Here is a 20,325-nt window from a genome sequence, read left to right as displayed (position 1 = left end):
CGGATGAAGACCAAATACGTATTTCATGTTAAAGTTCAAAGAGATTTTGTGAAAATCACGTGGCACAGCACCAGAAGGCAATTAGATTTGGTGTTGGACACTACTTCCTCTGTCTAGAATTTTCTCCTTGCTGAGTTTGTCCCACTACTCCTCTTGCTTGGCTCACTCCTGCTCAAACTTTGACTCAACTCCCATATCCTCTCTTTCAGTGGGTCTTCCAAGACCCTTGGGGGTAGATGGAGGCTGTTTGGGTTACGTGGGGCCATGTCTATCATCTCTCTTGCCTTGCTGTGTCCTCAGACTCCCCTGCTCATCTGGGCTCCTTGAGGGCTAAGGTGGTTCCTCCTCCTCCTCCTCCTCCTCCTCCTCCTCCTTCTTCTTCTTCTTCTTCTTCTTCTCCTCCCTCTTCTTCTTCTCCTTCTCCTCCCTCTTCTTCTTCTCCTTCTCCTCCCTCCTCTTCTCCTTCTTCTCCCTCTTCTTCTCCTTCTTCTCTTCCTCCTCCTCCTCCTTCTTTTTTTAATGTTTATTTATTTTGAAAGACAGCAGAGGAGGGGCAGGCAGAGAGAGGGAGAGAGAGTGTGTGTGCATGATCACGGGAGGGGCAAAGAGAGAGAGGGAGAGAGAGAATCCCAAGCAGGCTCTGTACTGTCAGCCCACAGCCCAACATGGGGCTTGAACACACGAAACGAGAGATGGTGGCCTGAGCTGCAATCAAGAGTTGGGTGCTTAACCAACCGAACCACCCGGGGGCCCCACGATGGTATCTTGCAATCTCCAGTTCCCAACAACTTTTGGATTGAGTTGAATAGAAATGTTAGCTTCCTAAGCCTATGACAGGAGCATGAGAACTAAACAGCCAGCCTCCTTTCCTTGGATCCTCTTGCTTGTTCTTTTTCATTTGTTTTTCCCAATACACATAATTTAGAGCCATTATACCTGTCTGCTTCCATCCTGTTAGGCTTGGCAGGTGACATTTGGGAAAGACAGGGCTTGTGAATACGAACGAATAGAAACAACTTGAGACACTCTCTTTCCCTTCCCACAAAGGCAGCTCTTTGCCTGTTGTTCATCAGCCTTGGAATAATGGATTGGGAAAATCGAATCAACATCTTTTCTTATGATGGAGTCTAAAGCTTTCTGCAAGAAAGTGAGTCTAGGGGAATGTAAAAGACCGGCTCCTGCCAGCCTCTCTGCCTTGTACCTGCCTCCCCGCAACCCTCAGTGAATGGATGGTCCACACTCGGTTCCTAGGTAATTACAACGTCTAGGAATTACTGAGTCAGAACCAGAATATCCAGGGGGAAAAGACTTGTGACTCTAGTTTGTTTCATGAATCAGAACTCTAAAAGCTGCTTGGTTTTTGTAGTGAGAAAAGCAGTGGGTTTGGAAATGATTTTGAATGTCTCTTTTGTAGATGAAGAAACCAGGACTCTTGGCAGGTTAAATAACCTTCCCAGGATCATCGAGCTAGTTAAATGTTAGCGTTTATTTCCAGTAAGGGCTATTGGGAGGAGAAAATTACATAAGATGTATATAACACCTAGCAGAGTGGGGCACTGAGAGCACCTGACACCTTTTCGCATGCCTGGTAATAAAAAGGCTGGTCCTAAAATGGTGCCCTCCTTCCCTTTCCCGATTTTCAGTGTGACCTCTGAGATGGGTGTCCTAGCACTCTCCTGTTCCCATTTCTCACATTTTCATGGGTAGAAGGCGTTTTCAGCTCCACTCCCCAGAAGTATATGAGGAACACTTCCAGCTCTCTTTCGCATGACTTTCACTCTTGCTCAGAGCAAGAGAGGCAGTCAGGCCTTTTATGTCCGGGGGCATGAAATGAGCATGCCTCACTGGCCACCCTGAATGCTCATCTTTTTCTGATTCGCCCTGCCCACAGGATGCACCCACTCTCCTGCTTCCTGTTGGGGGACTTACAGGGACAGACAGGTCCCATAGGGAAGATTGTGTTCATCCAGTGGGGTTAGGGACTGGGTTTCAGGTCTCTACATCAGCGTGAGCCACGAGGAGGCAATGGTGACCACGCATACAAGCCACACCCACCCTCCCATCTACTGTGTCAGCAGCGGAGCTGACGTGTTTAACTGCACCTGTCTGACTTCTGTGCCGTCTCTCTGTTGATTCCAAATTTGGGAGTGGATAAAAGGGTTTTAGGAAGACTAATTACTAATGCTAACATCTTGATTCACTGGCCAGGGACTTTGAGACACAAATTGTGGTGTCTGGGAGTAAAATTAATAAGGAGGAAGAGCAAGGCTTTGGGCTTAGCCAGGGTGTGAAACCTTAAATTTTAAGACAATAGCGGTTGGGACAGAGAGCTCATTTCTGCATTGCTCACAAGTTAGCAGCTGTTTTTATTTGATCAGGCAGATCAGGACTTAGTAAAGAAGAGTCCTATGATGCCCTACAGCCGATCCCAACCTGGCCTGGGTATGTGCAGCCATTCCTTTGGCAATGTGTGGCTGAGGCAAAAATTATGGGAAAACTGTTCCTAAGCTTTGTTTAAGGCTCCCTTCCAAATAGGCAAATCTTTCCCGCATGGCTGACTGGACCTTGATGGATGTCCTTGTTTTTACTGTTTCTTAGCCAAATCTGCAGGCCAGAAGCTTTCATCTAAAAAGACAGCTATATTTCATGTGGGGCTGAACACGTTCCTGTAGGCTTCACGTAGGTCATACGAAGTTAACCCTAGATGAGCTGCCCCAAATTCAGTTCCTATTTGTGTTGTTTAGAATTACACTCATTTTTTTCTTTTCAAATTTTTATTTAAATTCTAGTTAGTTAACATAAATGCAACATTAGTTTCAGGAGTAGAATTTAGTGATTTATCACTTACATACAACACCCAGTGCTCATCATAACAAGTGCCCTCCTTAATGCCCATCCCCTATCTAGCCCATCCCCCATCTGCCTCCCTCCATCAAGCCTCAATTTGTTTTCTATCATGAAGAGTCTCTTCAGGTTTGTTTCAGAGCCACAGGTGGGAACCATTCAGCTGGCTAAAGAAATAACAGTCAAATGTAACATAAGGACTTTATTCAGATCTTCATTTGAGCAATACGTTTTCAGACCACTGGGGATATGTGGATGTAGACTGCGTATTGGACAATACCAAGGAGTTCTTTATAATTTCGTTAGGTGTCATAATGATATTCTGACTTATGTAAGAAGATGCCCACTTTTTAATGAGATGCCTACAGAACTATGTAGGAATAACATGTTTGCTATTAATTTTAAGGGTCTCTAAATCAATGTGAAATATTGGGACGCCTACTATGACTACACATATAGACTGTATTTTGGTAGATGTAATAATAATATTAATGATCAAGTAAATAGGGTTCAGGATGGCTCAATGATTCACTTTATTAATAGTCCCAAGGAGGAAAAACATAAGGTCATCTTAGTGTGGAAAAGACACTTGAAAAATATTTAATAGGACCTACATGAACAAAATGTCACAATATTGAGCCTTCCTATCCAAGGACAAGATGTCCTACCTATTTGTCCTCTGTCCTTTCTCTCCGCATGTTGAAGGTGGAAGTAACTGTCCATAAATTAGACGGTAAATAAATGATAATCTCAAGTTATACTACCATCCCAAAAAAGTTTAGCTGAAATGTTACTTAACTAAAGCATTTAAGCTCAACATCACTCATCATCAGGGAAAAACAAATCAAAACCACCTCACACCTGTCAAAATGGCTAAAATTTACAACTCCGGCAATAACAGATGTTGGCGAGAATGCGGAGGGAGAGCATCTCTTTTGCACTGCTGGTGGGAATGCAAACTGGTGCAGCCACTCTGGAAAACAGTCTGGAGGTTCCTCAAAAAATGAAAAATAAAACTACCCTACAACCCAGCAATTGCACTGCTAGGCGTTTATCCAAGGGATACAGGTGTGCTGATTCGAAGGGGCACATGCACCCCAATGTTTATAGCAGCGCTATTAACAATAGCCAAAGTATGGAAAGAGCCCAAAGTCCATCGATGGATGAATGGATAAAGAAGATGTGGTACACACACACACACACACACACACACACACACACACACTGGAGTATTATTCGGCAATCAAAAAGAATGACATCCTGCCATTTGCAACTACGTGGATGGAACTGGAAGGTATTATGCTAAGTGAAATAAGTCAGTCAGAGAAAGACAAATACCATTTGATTTCACTCATATGTGGAATTTAAGAAACACAATAGATGAACATGGGGGAAGGGAAGGAAAAATAATATAAAAACAGAGGGAGGCAGACCATGAGAGACTCTTAAATACAGAGAACAAACTAAGGGTTGCTTGAGGGAGGCTGGTGGAGGGATGGGCTAAGTGGGTGATGGGCATTAAGGAGGGCACTTGTTGGCGTGAGCCCTGGGTGTTACATGTAAGTGATGAATCACTAAATTCTATTCCTGAAATCGTTATTATACTATATGTTACCTAACTTGGATTTAAATTAAAAAAATTTTTTTTCACTTGATTCACCCGGAGGGACAAACGCTTAGGAAGAGCGCAGAGAGAAGGGCAGTGGCGGGTGGAGCATCTACGCAGCAAGCCAGAGACTGATCCTCAGAAAGGTCTGTGCAGGAGGTTGGTCCTGGGCTGCTGAACGGTTTCCTGCGCCCATCTGGGGTTTCTTCCCCGTGACAGAGTGGGTCGCAGCCTCCACTGTTGGGGCAAACGAGGTGTGCTGCATGCCCAGCAGGGTGGGGAACTCTGGTACGGGAGAGGTGGTGGGTGCGGACACGGCCAAGCCCCAGAAACGCGCACAGCCCAGTCTGCAGGGAGCTGCCCCGGTGGGCGGAGCTTCACGTGTGTGGTCACTACTTCCTGCTGCAGGAATTAAGCGCTGCGTGCATGACTCCACTGTAGCAGGCTCTCGGGAGCTGGTCCCCGATGCTCCCTGCCCTTGGCCCCCTGTACCTTTGCTTTTGCTTTTTCTGTCTGGTTCCCTCTACGCGGTAATCGTAGCGGTGATTACGGCTGCATGGAGTCCAGCAAGTTCATCTAGCAAATCACCGCCCCTGGGAGCGGCCCTAGATTCCCTGACGTGGAGACTTCAAAAAGGATTTGGACAGATTAAAGGAAAATGAGGCAAAAACCGACTGGAGAGGCTAGGGAAAGGAAGCCCACGGCGAGGGTCAGTTTCCAAGTAAGGCTGAGCGATACTGAGATTAAATAGGAACTCTAAAAGTTGTTTACCAAAAGCTAAATAAGGCAACTTAGCCAGAAGGCTAGGCCAGGAGCACTGCCAAACTGAGGCACGGGGATCCATGCCATTCTGTCTATTTAAAAGACCAGATTGTAGGCTAGAAGTTTAAAAACTAGATACCAGAGAAACCACACCCATGTGCCTTGTCATGGATTGAATTGTGTCCCCAGAAGAGTTGGGTTCAAGTCCTAAGCTCAGGAGCCTGATGAGACCTTATTTGGAAATTAGGTCTCTGTGGATGGGATCCAGTTAAAATACACATGCACACAGTCATTGTCTGAAGTACCCGATAGGAACTTTATCTTTAATTTTCAAAATGCCCGATTACCTTCCTTTTGTTTTGCCAACTACCAAAGGGCAGTAGATGAAATAGAAGCAGAAACACTCAAACAGGGACGATAGTTCAAACAGACAAATCCTTAGGCAATGAACTTGAGCACTGAGTGATCCCGATCTGCATTGAGTCCACTGCGGTCCAAGGAGGCTCCAGGTCGCACTGAAGGAAGGGACCTGCCCCAACACTTTGCAAGTCCCTGCAAGAAAGCCAGATGGAGGCTCAGATACACAGGCCCGAGTATTTAAAAGGACCTCACAGTTTGTTAGCTGGCTTGATATGTTCTATTCTCCAACTTTGGCAAGTATACTCTAACAACAAGAAAAATAGAAAAGATACGTGCAAAGTTATGGCTTCCTGTAACCAAAAGGTCAAAGGTGACCAATCGAATTCTGCATGTGTGTTTCTGCTGATGGGCTGGCAGAATTTAGATGTGTAGTAAAATAAACACACATGACTCGCAAATGATTAAATAGCATTCCATACTATTTATTTGGCTTTCAACTCTGCTACGTCGTTAGTCATGTTTTTATAGTCGTGGGTTTCACAGCATGTGTTCTGTTGACAGAAATGACTTGAACATACTCAAGTAAGTGTAAAAAATACAAAGTTCATGCACTTTTAAGTGAAGTTAAAAACGTTATAAAGATTACATTGAAAATGAAAAATATTGCGAATATAAAGTTTTAAATTAAGTGCAGAAAAATAAAAGCGTAAAAGAACATTAATTTTTTTTATAAAAATGAAACTCGTTGCAAATTTAATATCTACCATCCACTGAGTCCCCAAAGCACAGAATTGGTGCCATGCTTTCCATATATTACGTCTAGATCTGCAAACATGAAAATATGGGAACAAAATGAGTTGTTTAATGTTGACAAATGGTTCCCAGACACCATGTGCAATTGTAAATACCGTGGTAATTTGCAAGGACCTCTGGGACTTCATCCATAATGAAAAGCAATAAAATAAATGTTCTACAATACTAGCAACGGGTTGTTTGTTATAAAAAGAATTTATTGCATTTGTGCTTTCTGAACAGAAGAGTTTGACAGCTTGTTCTTTCTCCTGCGTAAGTAAGGTCCACCGCTCGAATTGTCCACACCGTAAGTTGTCCGGGAAGCAGCACAGTCCACAAACCTGGCATTCAGACACCATTGTCTTTTGTTCTTAGAACACCAAAGCAGGAGATCTAGAGAATGGCGCTTCGGTCATACCAGAATGGATGTTCAGAGTAGCGGGTTATACTCTGCCGGCTCTGATCTCAGTGACTGAGGTTCCCGTGTGTTCTTTAAACACATTCATACGTGTTTGTGATATGTGAGTCTATCCACGGTGCGGGACCTGGCGAAGGGGCTCTCCTCTTGCCTGGTTCTGCAGGTGGTGCCAGAGGGGACCCAGGTGGGCGGAGGAGGCTGCTTGCAGTCAGTCACCCAGATGAGAGAGCTGAGGTCCCCACCCAGGGTGGTAAGGAAGAGGATGGAGAAAGAGGTCATCTTCAGTGTTGTTCACAGTCACGGGTGGAGGGTCGTTCCATCTGAATTCACGCTTCTATGGAGCCACACGCAACCCAGGCGTCTTGTGCCTGGGTTTGAGATCTCTTTAGTTAAGGAAACAAGATGGTTTTTACCCCAACCGAGACCAGCTGGCAATGAAGTCCATTCAGGAAAGTAAAAAATAATTCTTTGCCCTTATGGCAGCGCCTCTTGGCCATACTTCTAGTTTAAAACAAGACTCAGTACTTCGATGCCCCACAGGGACCATCTCAACTCCAGACTGTGTGAGCAAGAACCGATAGTTCACTGGATCTTTTTGTGGTCAGGAGGGAAGAGGTCTACGTCCTCAGAAATGTGACAAATGTCACGCCAACCCTCCTTTCAGTCTTTGTATTATTTTTTTTTTAGTGTTTGTTTGTTTTGAGAGAGAATCAGTCCCAAGCAGGCTCCGCACTGTCAGTGCAGAGCCCTACCTGGGGCTCAATCCTACGAACCGTGAGATCGTGACCTGAGCCAAAATCAAGAGTCAGTTGCCCAACTGACTGTGCCACCCAGGCGCCCCAGTCTTTGTATTCTTTCTCCCCATAATTTGTTCTGCCCTCAGATAGTCTCCCCTTCCTTCCATTAAGCCCTGCCCCACCCCCCCGTCTTCCTCTAGCCTCCCTCAGTTGACCATGTCTCCACAGTTCGCACCCCCAGGCTCCAGTGTGCATCCTCGCTCGAGCCCACCCTGCCCCGCACACAGATGAGTTCCCCTGGCCTCCCTGTCTTTACAAGATGGGGACTGGGGTAGATAGAAGGTGGAGTCAGACAGACTTACGGGACATTCCGATTCTTGTTGTGCGGGTCTCAACCCTTCCATCTTCTGCGTGGCCCAAGGCTGCACACAGCTCAGAGCAGGAGACTAGGACACCAGGGCTCCAGGTCTGGCCGTGGGCTCCCGAACAGAAGAGAACAAAGTAAGTTAACGGCATTCTCGGGTACTTCGGCATTCTCGTGGCCCACACTCTCCCGGCTCTTCCTCCCCATGCTCACGGCTGTCTGGAGTTCGTGGCTCGTGGGGCACCAGAGAAGTGAGGCTGAGATCGCCCTGAGAGGTCAGACCACCCTGAGTGAGCTCCCCCACCCAGCAGCTTCCCCCAAGAGCTGAATGGCTTTGCTTTGCTTTTGAGCTGATTCTCCCTAATTCTCTGGCCCCGGGTTCACGAAGAACAGGCCAGGAGAAGGGTTTTATGGGCTAGAGGTGAAGGGAGGAGGCTTCTCTTTGAGATAATGTTCTTCCCCGGGAAACCTTCCTTCAAAGAATAAATCTGCCCTACAGCATCCAAGTGTAAGACTGTTTTCCAAACATGGAATCATTTTGCCACCACTGGGCACTTTTCACGCTGTTCCTTGAATCTAGAATGTTCTCCACAAACTCTACTCTTTTTAGTGTTCTATTTATTTTTGAGAGAGAGACAGAGAGACAGAATGCAAGCTGGGGAGGGGCAGAGAGAGAGAGAGAGAGGGAGACACAGAATCCAAAGCAGGCTCCAGGCTCCGAGCCGTCAGCACAGAGCCTGACGTGGGGCTCGAACTCACGAGCCGTGAGATCGTGACCCAAGCCAGAGTCAGACGCTCAACGGACTGAGCCACCCAGGCCCCAACAAACTCCACTCTTGATTAAAAGAGTAAGAACATTCATTGCAGCCCTAACCTAGAATCAGATACTTAACTACAGAGAAGAAATTGATGGTCACCAGAGGGGAGGAGGGTGGCAATAGGTGATGGGGCTTAAGGAGGGCACTTGTGATGAGCACTGGGTGTTTTGTGGAAATGTGGAATCACTATATTGTACACCTGAAAATAATATTACACTGTATGTTAGCTCACTGGAGTTTAAATAAAAACTGAAAAAATCAAAAAGTAGAAAAAAAGCAAGCCATTGAACAGCAAAAGCAAAACAATTTCAGGGGCACCTGGGTGGCTCTGTCAGTTGAGCTTCCGACTTGGGCTCAGGTCATGATCTCGTGGTTTGTGGGTTCGAGCCCCGTGTCGGGCTTTGTGCTGACAGCTCGGAGCCTGGAGCCTGCTTCGGAGTCTGTGTCTCCCTCTCTCTCTGCGCCTCCCCTGCTCATGCTCTGTCTCTATCTCTCAAAACTAAATGAATATTAAAAAAAAAAATGACCAAAATGTCTCCTTTGGGGACGCAATTGATAAATGATGTCTGTTGAATGAATAAATGAACCATCAACTCTCTCCCTCATGGTTTTGCAGGAGCCCCTGCCCTCGCGGAGGCCTTCTGCGAATAACCTCCATACCTGTACCAGGTGCTGAGCCACCGGCCTCACGTGGCTGTGGATTCCCAGGATAAGCCGAGGCCTGCTTAACAAAGAAAAAGCAAAAGTAACAACACACATCGACGTAATGAGTTGGAAATACCTTCTGAGCTGTTGGAGGAATTAGCACGAATTAACACTGCTCTGAAAGGCTCTGAGAGAATTACAAACCGCTTAGGTGCCTCCAAGTTCACTGTTGACTGTAGATTGAAACCATAACAACATGGGACCAGGAGAATTGACAGGTGGACCCACATCACACCAGGGAACCGCATTTGGAAAATACAAGCGAATGAAGTGAGCGAGTGGAGATACAGGCTAGGAGGGGGATTAGGCTGTGTCAAGGACCTTGGAGACCAACTTACCCAGCCCCTCACAGTACAGATGGGCTTGTGGAGAGCAGGGCTGGGGAAGGAGCTTATGAAAGGCTTGCAGCTGTTAGTAAGAGGGCTGGTGGGAAACCCATCCCAGGGGCGAAGTAAGGGGAGGACATCATTGCCTCAAACCTAGTTCTCGTGGGCACAAAATCAGTCTCGCCACCAAGCCCATGTATTGGCAGGGACCTGTCCAGTAACACAGCACAGAGGTGTGGAACGAAAGCTCCCAGTGGAATCGTTTTGTGGTCCTGGATCCATTGTTAGCTCACCTGAACCGTGTTGGTTGGAGAGAACTTCACCGAGGGTGATAGGGCAGAACTCTGTCCCGAGTAAGGCTTACCTCCAAGGTGAAATGTTTTCTTCTTGCCAAGAGGCAAAACCCAGAAGGCATATTTCTGGTATCCTTCCCTGGAACCCAGAGGAGGAGGAGGAAGAGGAAGACTGGGGATCTTGGAGAGAAGTGATGGGGTACCAGAAAGGAGACAAGGGGCCATCCTTATGTTTCAGCTAAGCCACTCACCCAGGTCATTCAGTTTGCCTTTCACTGATCTCTCTGCACCATGTAGTATCCCCGTGAAACAGTGGCTCTTTGAGTTTTGCTAAGTACCCAGGACATGATCAAGTGAATGGCCAGAAGGTAATTCTCTTCTGTGTAGCTACTTGACCCTGTGTAGGGTCAGGACCATGCCTAGGTTTTTTGGCTCCTGTGCGGTTCTCTTTCTTCTAGAAGGTATGTAGCAATGAAAAAATATGATTGATGAACAGTACATCAAAGAATGGTTGTGGGGGGCGCCTGGGTGGCTCAGTCGGTTAAGCATCCGACTTCAGCTCAGGTCATGATCTCATGATTCGTGGGTTTGAGCCCCACGGCAGGCTCTGTGCTGACAGCTCAGAGCCTGGAGCCTGCTTCGGATTCTGTGTCTCCCTCTCTCTCTGCCCCCCTGCTCAAAAATACATAAACATTAAAAATTAAAAAAAAAAAAAGAATAGTTGTGGGCAGAAGGACAAAGGGGGTTAGGGATGACCCTCCCCACAAATCCATTATGTGGGGGAGCCAACAAGAGACAAAGGAACCAGCACCCAATTCCTGTCCGTGCCATTCCCTGTTTTGGGAACGGTCTCACTCTGGTGTTTGGGAACCTCATTCCCCCCCCCCCCCACCCTTTTTTTTTTTGAGATCTCTGCTCACGTGTCACTTCCTCAGGCTCTCCCTGAACACCACATGTAAAATAATTCACTCCCTTCTCCCAGGTCACTCTGCAAACATTACCCTGTTCTCACTGCAGAACAAGATCTGCTAGAAGGACAAATTAAGTAAACAAACAAGTGCATTAATTGCCAATCTTCACCAATAGGGAGTTAGGCTCCATGAGGGTACGGACTGTTCCCGTCTCCTTCACTGTGGATCCTCAGTGCTTACCGATGCTTGGGATGTAGGCACTCAATAAGTAGTCATGGATGGATGGATGGGTGGATGGATAAATGGATGGATGAAATTTGAAATCTGTCCACTGGATTGAGACTTCCACCATGGTCTCTTGGAGGTACCCCCCACTCTTGCTCCTATCTCGTCCATGAGGCTGTTTCTGTCCCGGGATGCCTTTCACTACATCAGTTGCTGTTCCTGAACCTTCTTCACTGGATCTGTTTCCCTTCCAACCTCCACTAGCAGTGCTTTCCAGACTTTCCCCCATCAGATATCGTGCAAACTTAGATTGTCCTGAATTTGCCTGCAAGGAACTTGGTCAAGCCATTCGAACTGTCTAGGCCTCCAAGTCACAGAGCTACTAAGTGACAGGCTGGGACTCAAGTCACGATGGTACTTGTAGCACTTTCTTGGGTTGGTGTAAAGATAAATGGGTCAATACATGCCAAGTTCTCTGCACAGTAACTGGGACACTGGCGAGCTGATAAATGTTGGCTCTGTTATGATCATTGCTGGCAGGACTGGGGTTGTGCATCTAAAGGTTGTGACAGGGAAGAGTTGGCCTATTTAAGGGTACGGTCAAGGACACCTGAATAAAGGAGCAAGGAGAGGAGGTGACCACAGGACTCGGACAGGTGCTGTAGCAGGAAGGACCCTCCAACAACCGAAGCTGGAGGGCCTGGACAGTGTAGCTAGCAATGTGTTCCCATGGTCATGTGCTTCTGTAAACTGTTCAAAAGTGAGATATTTAACCCACAGTTGCATACGATCTTTCTTTCCACTCAGACTTTTCCTTCATCACACTCCCCCTCTTGCTTGGGTTGCTTTGGAGTATTTAAAAATTTCTTTTCAATGTTGGCTTATTTTTGAGAGAGAGTGAGTGGAGGAGGGCCAGAAAGAGAGGGAGACACAGAATGTGAAGCAGGCTCCAGGCTATGAGCTGTCAGCACAGAGCCCGCCGGGGGCTCGAACTCACGAACTGTGAGATCGTGACCTGAGCCGAAGTCGGCCGCCTAACCGACTGAGCCACCCAGGCACCCCGCCCCTGGAGTATTTTAAATCTAGTTAGGGAAGCGTTGGGTTTAGGAAATCTTTAATTTGTAAATTGCACACAAAAGTGTCACCACACCCAGTCCCTCCTGTGGACAATTACTGTAAAAACTGCCACGTAGGAATGGCCTCCAGAGCCTTGGGGTCTTCTGTGACATCAAGTTGCAAGACCATGGGCTATCCTGCCACTCAGATGTGTGCTTTGGACCCTTGCCCCCAGAAGTATGTGAGTAGTAGAGGGAAAAGAAGGAACCTGAAGTATACGAAGCCAGAAGCTAGTCTGTGGGAAATCCTTCCAGCCAACAGACGTGCAAAATTCTAAGCAGAGAGTTCAGTTTGCATTGACCCCCTTGGTCAACAGAAACATTCTCCTGTCAGAGAGAAATTCTATTTCACTCTATTCCCATTAACAAAATTTTATTTGGCACGTTAATAATGCAGTGATGTAGCATTCAAGCAGCTGCAAATAAAGGTCAAAGTTTCCTGTTTTCTCTGTTGAACATACGACCGAATTGATGAAAACTTCACGGTCATAAAGAGAAGACAGATGAAAAGGTACGGAAAACATATCATTGAGGTACGGGTAGGTTTTTTGAAGCCTGTGGTATTAAGTTTTTTGTTTTTAATTTTGAAAGTTGTGATTTCGCTTCTCATTCTGAATACATACTCATTTTACACCTACATTTACGGTTGTACTTTTGTATTCTTTTCCCAAAGGAAGACCCCAAGTCTGTGTAAACTTCCGCCCCGCACAACTAGCCTTGCCCCCGGCTGGGGCGTTAGGCAGAGAAACACAGGGGCTCCTAACACAATCTGGCAATGAGAGAGCTGACGTCTTCATCCTGCGGCCCAAACTGAAGCCAGAGGGCAGGGGAACCGATTATTTTAGTCCCTAGAGCTCGGCCTCTCTGGGGGACAAAGGGAACAAAGGGGGCCGCAATGGGGCAAAGGGAACATTTCCAGCACGTTGATGGGGACCCTCACGTTGCCAGGAAAGGCCTTGCACAGAAGGGCGCTCAGGGACCCGGCTCCACCTGCGCCCGCCCCCACTCGCCCCTCCCCCCACTGGAAAAAGAATGACTTTCGCAATTAAAGGCACAGAGGCATCTGTACCTCCTGTGTTCCCTTGCATTGCTACCTGCCGGCCCCCAGAGGGCAGAGACAGTGTGCTCTTCTACCGTGAGCCCCCCCCCCCCCCACCTCCCGGGAATACCGGTGGGGGTGAGGGGGAGCGTATGAGCATCAGAAAGCTCTTTTGAGAAAGCGGTTTCCCTATACTGGAATAAAGTCCCTTCCAGCTCTGCCTGATGATAGCAATCGTAATATAACAATAAATAGCATGGTGATTACGGTCTAGCCCAGCCCCCACCTTTTACAGGTGAGAATGTATTTTGCCCTCAAAATAAATGTTCCATTAAAATATGTTTTATGGCTAAGCGTATATTATTTTTAGCTTTCCCCGGGATCTCCATTCTAGCAGTACTTGAACACGCAGATAACTCCCAGGTTTTAGAGGATATTTATGTGAGTTACAAAGGTAACTGCCAACAGTGATCTTTCTTTCATTCTATCTGAGGATCCTCTGGGTTCTAAATCGTGGTTTTCTCGTACGGACTTCATAGTGCAATCTCTGCCAAAATGAAAAAAGACTAGAATGAGGAACACCCTTTTCCCTCTAAATAGACTACCCAGCCCTTTAAAAGACAAGGGTTTGCATAGAGTTGAGGCTGGGAGAAATGAAGTGACTTGCCAGGTTGATGATTTGTAAAACCCAGGGTAAATGCTTAGTTTTCTAAGGGTCAAGTTGCTTCTGTTCCTCGGGAAATTTGGAGACGGATTAAGTGCGACAACAATAGCGACGAGGAGGACGGGTTCTGGCTGGTGGGAGGTGACTCCCATGCCACCTGCTTGGTCTGGAAGCACCTGCCCAGATTCTTCAGTGATTTTTATTTATTCTATTTTTTTCCCCAATATATGAAGTTTATTGTCAAATTGGTTTCCATTATTCTATTTTTTTTTAATGTTTATTTATTTTTGAGAGAGAGCGAGAGCACGGGGGAGGGGCTGAGAGAGAGGGAGACAGAGTGTCCAAAGCAGGCTGTGGACTGAGAGTGGCGAGCTTGACGCGGGGCTCGAACTCATGAACCACAAGATCATGACCTGAGCTGAAGTCAGACGCTTAACCAACTGAGCACCCGGTCACCCCTCTCCAGTGATTTTTAAAGCCATGAGACCGGCGCCAGGATCTCCAGAGGCCCACCCATGCAAAGGATGGTTCTAGGAGTTCATTATAAACCATTCTTCAAAATGCCTGGGAGAAACACACACACCCAGGCTTCAAATTCCCTTATTAGGAAGCTGCAGGATTAGACTCTTGAGGTTTGACATTGAAGGGGCAGGGATTTGGAGCGAGGGACAGATGTCTCAGGATCCGCCTTGTTGGAGCTGCAGAGATGTCGGAGAGCTGGCTGTTTATTCCACAGTCTGGCTCACTAACTGCCCTTGAGCTTTGGGAGAAGATTGGAGACTTTATGGCTGCACGTACTGGGCTCAAAAAGGTAAACTGTAAAGAATGCAGGTAGTTTGTGCATCAGTTCTTAGAAGTAAGAAGGTTTGGATCAGGCTCCGGACTGCTTGAGCCAACAGCTGCGGTTGGTTCGCTGCTTATAAAAGAAAACGTGAAGATTTCAGTGCATGGTCCCTAGACCAGCAGCACCGTCATCCAAGGACAGGCGGAGCTGGGAGCTGTACCTTAAGGGGATCTTCTGGGACTGGTGTGCACGATAAAGCCATGCTTCTCAAACTTCAGAGTTGAACTCACAAGCTTACTACCCACGAGGTCCTGAGAGGTCTTGCCCTCAGTCCCAGCTCCCCTGTGACCCCACCATAAAATGACAGATGCAGAGGAAGCAGGAGGTAGGCTTGTAAGAGGTGAGTTTAGGAGCTAAGGCTCGGGGCGCCTGGGTGGCTCAGTCGGTTAAGCGGCCGACTTCATCTCAGGTCATGATCTCACGGTTCATGGGTTCCAGCCCCGCGTCGGGCTCTGTGCTGACGGAGCTCAGAGCCCGGAGCCTGCTTTGGATTCTGTGTCTCCTTCTCTCTCTACCCCTCCCCCGCTCGTGCTCTGTCTCTGTCTCAAAAATAAATAAACCTTAAAAAATATTTTAAAAAGAGAGAGAGATGAGGCCCCAGCAAACTCTTAACCACTTGGCTGCTACAGCATCTTGGTTCACTTCTTTCAACCCTCTGGGTTTCTCTGTGACTCTGGGCCCAGCTTCTCCAGCCCCAGGACACTGACCTTCATTTCCTAACCGTCTCAGTCCCTGCTTGCTGCCCCCCCCCCTTCACCCCTGGCTCATATTTCCATTAATTACAGCCCACAGCTCTGGTTTTGCCGCTTGCTCTGATAACACAAAGTGTGCCGGCTTCCCCACCGGACCGTGAGCACCCGCACCCCTCTCATTTTCCAAGATCACTAGCAGTGCAGTGCCATGGCAACGTCTAATCCCTAACCCCGAGATGGGGGTGGGGTGGAGAGAATCAGAGCAGGTGTTCTCGAGAAAGGAAACAAAGAATCCGCCAGATGAAGGCAGACACGATCAGTATTCTAGGCCAGCGCTTCTCAAACGGTCATGCGCACACAAGTCCCCCAGAGATCTGTAGATTCTGCTGCGGGAGGTCCGGGATGGCACTGGAGACGTGGTCATTTTCACGAGGTAACAGGTGACTCCGATGCTACCGGTCCACAGACCACACTCTGAGTAGAAAGGTCCAGGCAACGCGAAGGCAAGGATCTCGCTGTTCTGTTCACTGCCATGTTGCGATCATGTATCTCCGCGGAAAAGGTGTTCCACAGATTGGTAAATAAACACTGACTATCTGAGGTACCACCTGGGTGCTTGAATTCTCGTGATCTGCAAGATATAAAATATGTTCGCTTTGGCTGTAAAATCAGGGCTCGTACTACATGCGCTGAGGCACAGAGAGGTTGAGTTACGGGCTCAAAGACACACAGTGATTGTCTAAGTTGTTCCTCCCCAAATATTCCATTGTTGTTCTTCTGCATTTCCTAATCTCCCTTGAAGCTGTTGAACCAATTCTAGCCCGTGGACTGTGGGGACATGGTAAGTGTCACCTGGCCGAGGCGACAATGAGCCAGCCCTCTTTCCTCCTCCACCCCTCTCCTGTCTATTTTGTACTCTGCCATCTGAAATATATGGCCCCCAACGTAAGTTAGCAGGAATGTTGCCCCCACCCCGTGGCGGACGTCACCCAAGGGTACGTAGATCTTAGCTGAATCTGAACCGCTACAAATTTGAGTTTTGCTATATTTTTCCAACTAGCGTGGGCTCAGTGCTGCCATCACACAACTCTTCGCCTGAGAGGCTCTTCGCTCTGGTACCCTACGTCCTCTGAAGCTGAGCATACCCCCAAAACAGTCTGGAGTAGGCCTGCCACCGTCCTGCCAACAAAGCCCGGATGCTAGGCGCTGGGACTGTGGAAAATGAATGATCGGCGCCCTGGAAAACGTCTGAAGGCGTGAGAGCTTTAGCAACAGCTGCACAGGGACTGTTCTCAACTCGGTGAAGGTTCGTTCTCGGACGGGCACCGTTTGCTTTCTAGCTGTTCTTTATCCACATGGAGGCACGTCTCCGAGCATGCTTGGCATGAAGCAGACCTTGCTTTGGGGGGTTTTGGGGGCCGCATTCATGAGCTGAACGAAAACTCATTTTTGGAACGTTATTAATATACACCTTTTCAAGTGGTTGACTTTATGACCTGCATTGACTCAGATGGGGGGATGTGGTTTTTCCACACGAAGGCGTATGGACTCGTGTGTCCCGCGAAATAATATAAGGTGCATCATCCTACATGCGTGTAAACCCCAAAAAGACATGGCTATTGTTTAGACTGTTCTAAGTATATGGAATTGAATGGCATAGAGGGGCACAAGTGACTTAATAAAAGGTAGATCACCTGAAAAAATATATAATCGGTGTAGAAATCCCATCAGTATTTGAGACTTTCCAAGCTTCCCCTCCCCCCATCCATGTTTCTCCTTTTCTCCTAAGGATGCTCCTTCAGGATGTTTTTGCTGGAGGATTAACCCTCTGAGGACCAGCCGATCTCTATTCTCTGAAACAATTTGCATCAAATGGAGAAGTGAAGAAAGTGACCCACCCATATATATCTTGATCATAGAATAGTATAGGGACAGTACTAAAAGAGGAAATTACAGGACCAGTACCATTTACACAGATTCCAACATTAGATCTATAAACTCAGCAGTATATACACATAAATAGATCATGACAAGATGACTATAAATAAATTCCATGACCTTATGGAACATAAAGAAGATGAAACAGGAGAAAAATGTATTCAAGTAATATACTACATTAGAATTTTAAGAAAGAAAAAGTACTCAAATACGTTATATAAATTTAACAATTGTAGTTGGTGGGGGGTGGAAAGGCAACTTATGGATGGAAGGGAATTGCCTTAAGTGGTTAAAATATATCTTCCAAAAACCTATGGAAAAAATGATGCTGAAACTCGAAAATTATGACGAAACTCTATGGAAACTTGGGTCTCTTCCAGTATTATTTCTTTCAAGCTCTAATCTTTTGCTTACATAGAAAATACAAAGAAGCCCATTTTAATTTATGATTTCCCATTACACTGGTTCGGACTTTTCTAAACTGTAGAGTAGAAGTGATGGGAGCATCCCTACAAGAGTTATTTCCCCTGCTGATATGTAGGAAATCCACAGAGTTTTATTTTTTAGGCAGGCTTCATGCCCAGGGTGGGGTCCAACTTGGGACTTGAACTCACGAACCTGAGATCAAGAACTGAGCTGAGATCAAAAGTCAAGAGCTGAGCCATCCAAGTGCCCCTGCACTGATTTTTAAAATATTGACTATGATGGGGTGCCTGGTGGCTCAGTTAGGTGTCCAACTTTGGCTCAGGTCAGGATCTCGCGGTTTGTGGGTTCGAGCCCCGCGTCGGGCTCTGTGCTGACAGCTCAGAGCCTGGAGCCTGCTTCGGATTGTGTGTCTCCCTCTCTCTCTGCCCCTCCCCTGCTTACTCTCTGTCTCTCTCTCTGTCTCAAAAATAAAGAAACATTAAGAAAAACATTTAAATATTGAATTTGCACTTGGCAATTTTGCTATCTTATTGCAAGTGATATGATGCTCTAAAATTCTCTTTCTTCCTGCTTCATTGTTTTAATTGATTATGCAGCCTATAGTTTTTATTGTTGCCGTGAATGAAGCCTTTTCCCCTGAATAAAGGGAAAAAAAATTATAAAACCTTATTGGTCCAGCACAACTTTATTTCCATTACATTTTCAAATCAATTACCAGGCTGAATGGTAACAACATGTTGCCACTGATGCAAAGTTTCTTCAAATGCATCTGTAAATTCAGTGCTTTTCCAATCAAAATCACAACAGGGATTTTATTTTTTCAAAAAAATTTTTTTGTAATGTTTATTTATTTATTTTTGAGAGAGAGAGAAACAGCATGAGCAAGGGGAGGGGCAGAGACAGAGGGAGACACAGAATCCCAAGCAGGCTCCAGGCTCTGAGCTGTCAGCACAGAATCCGACGCAGGACTCAAACTCCCAAACCGTGAGATCATGACCTGAGCTGAAGTCAGACGCTTAACTGAGTGAGCCACCCAGGTGCCCCGGCGCTGATATTCAAGTGCATTTGGAAGGGCAAAGAGCCAAGAATGGCCAAGACCATTATATAGCTTTATAACGTCTAACAAGGAAAGTCTCCTCACTGTATATGTACCTCTGTCAATGGTAAACTGTCTTATTCGAATTGTTGGGAGAAGAATTGCAATAAACCGTATAATGCAGCAACACAGAGGCCCAGCCATAGAGCCACACAAATATGGAACCTGGATATTTAGAGGTAGAGTTCCACACAGGGAACAAAGCATTGACTCTCTGATAATGGGTGTTAGGATACCTGAGTGAGTAATTCACCTGGTACTGACATATCAAAAGAGCTGGACCCAGGTCCTTTCGGAAAAGAGTTTTACGAAGCCTGTATCTGACAGTTTGCATTTTGTCATAGTGTTCACTGTTGTGTGGAGGTTTATTTTTCATATTAAATTTCACGTAAAAAACCCTTTTGTGACTTCAAGGTAGGGAAGGACTTCGAAAACAAAGCCCCAAAACACCACACCCGAAGGGAAAAATTTTTCTTTGTGGAGATTTTTAATAGCGGCTACATTTGCTCTTAAAAATTTAAAATAAATAATTCAGTAGTAAAATGGATGAGGAAAACCAGCAGGCCATACACAGAAAAACTGTCATGTCCAAGAAACACTTGTGAAATATACTATCTCACCAGGAATCAGGGCCCCGCAGATGAAAAGAATACATTGCTTCTTCAAGTTTGGATATTGCCAAATACCACATTGTGAAGTCCCTGTTTCTCCAGACCTTCACCACCTCTTAGCGGACTGTTACCATTTCACAACCGTCAGGTGGACAAGTTGCTTTTCACATGGGGCGATTGCCATGCTCGCTCCTCCAGCACTCGGCCCGTGGTCTGCAGTCCATGCTGGTCAGTGCACGGTGCTGTGCACAAAGGCAGTGGGACCGCTTGGCCCCTTTGGGAGGTGGTGTGACCACTTTTGGGGCAGTGGGTCCTGAGTACAAGTTCAGTGTGTTGTGTGCAGGGTCCCCCCCCCCCCACTGTCACACTGATGAGGAAGCTCAAGGGGTTCAGATGGTGCAGCCATGGGCTGGGGCCCTCCATCAGACAGGTCCCTCACACTGTGGATGCAGTATGAATGAGAAATAAACATTTGTTTGGCTGACCAACCAGGGTTGCAAAATAAATGTTAAATATAACCTCAAGGGGCGCCTGGGCGGCTCAGTGGGTTGAGCGTCCGACTTCGGCTCAGGTCATAATCTCACCGTTCGTGGGTTCGAGCCCCGCGTCGGGCTCTGTGCTGACAGCTCAGAGCCCGGAGCCTGTTTCGGATTCTGTGTCTCCCTCTCTCTCTGCCCCTCTCCCACTAGCGCTCTGTCTCAAAAATAAACATTAAAAAAATATGTGTATATATATATAT

The 20,325-nt window shown here is 46.7% G+C and overlaps 1 long non-coding RNA gene across 2 annotated transcripts in view; it reads left to right on the top strand.

The window, feature by feature from the left end:
- Nucleotides 1-17,198, top strand: part of LOC122238124 — a 107,957-nt gene extending 90,759 nt beyond the window's left edge. For both annotated transcript variants that reach the window (XR_006217089.1, XR_006217090.1), the window contains exon 5: nt 16,576-17,198. This is a non-coding gene — a long non-coding RNA (uncharacterized LOC122238124). The remainder of the gene's footprint in view (nt 1-16,575) is intronic.
- The last annotated feature ends 3,127 nt before the right edge of the window (nt 17,199-20,325 follow it).

The sequence above is a fragment of the Panthera tigris genome, chromosome B1 (genome assembly GCF_018350195.1).
Source record: "Panthera tigris isolate Pti1 chromosome B1, P.tigris_Pti1_mat1.1, whole genome shotgun sequence".
Taxonomy (NCBI): domain Eukaryota; kingdom Metazoa; phylum Chordata; class Mammalia; order Carnivora; family Felidae; genus Panthera; species Panthera tigris.
This window is presented reverse-complemented; position numbering and strand designations above follow the sequence as displayed.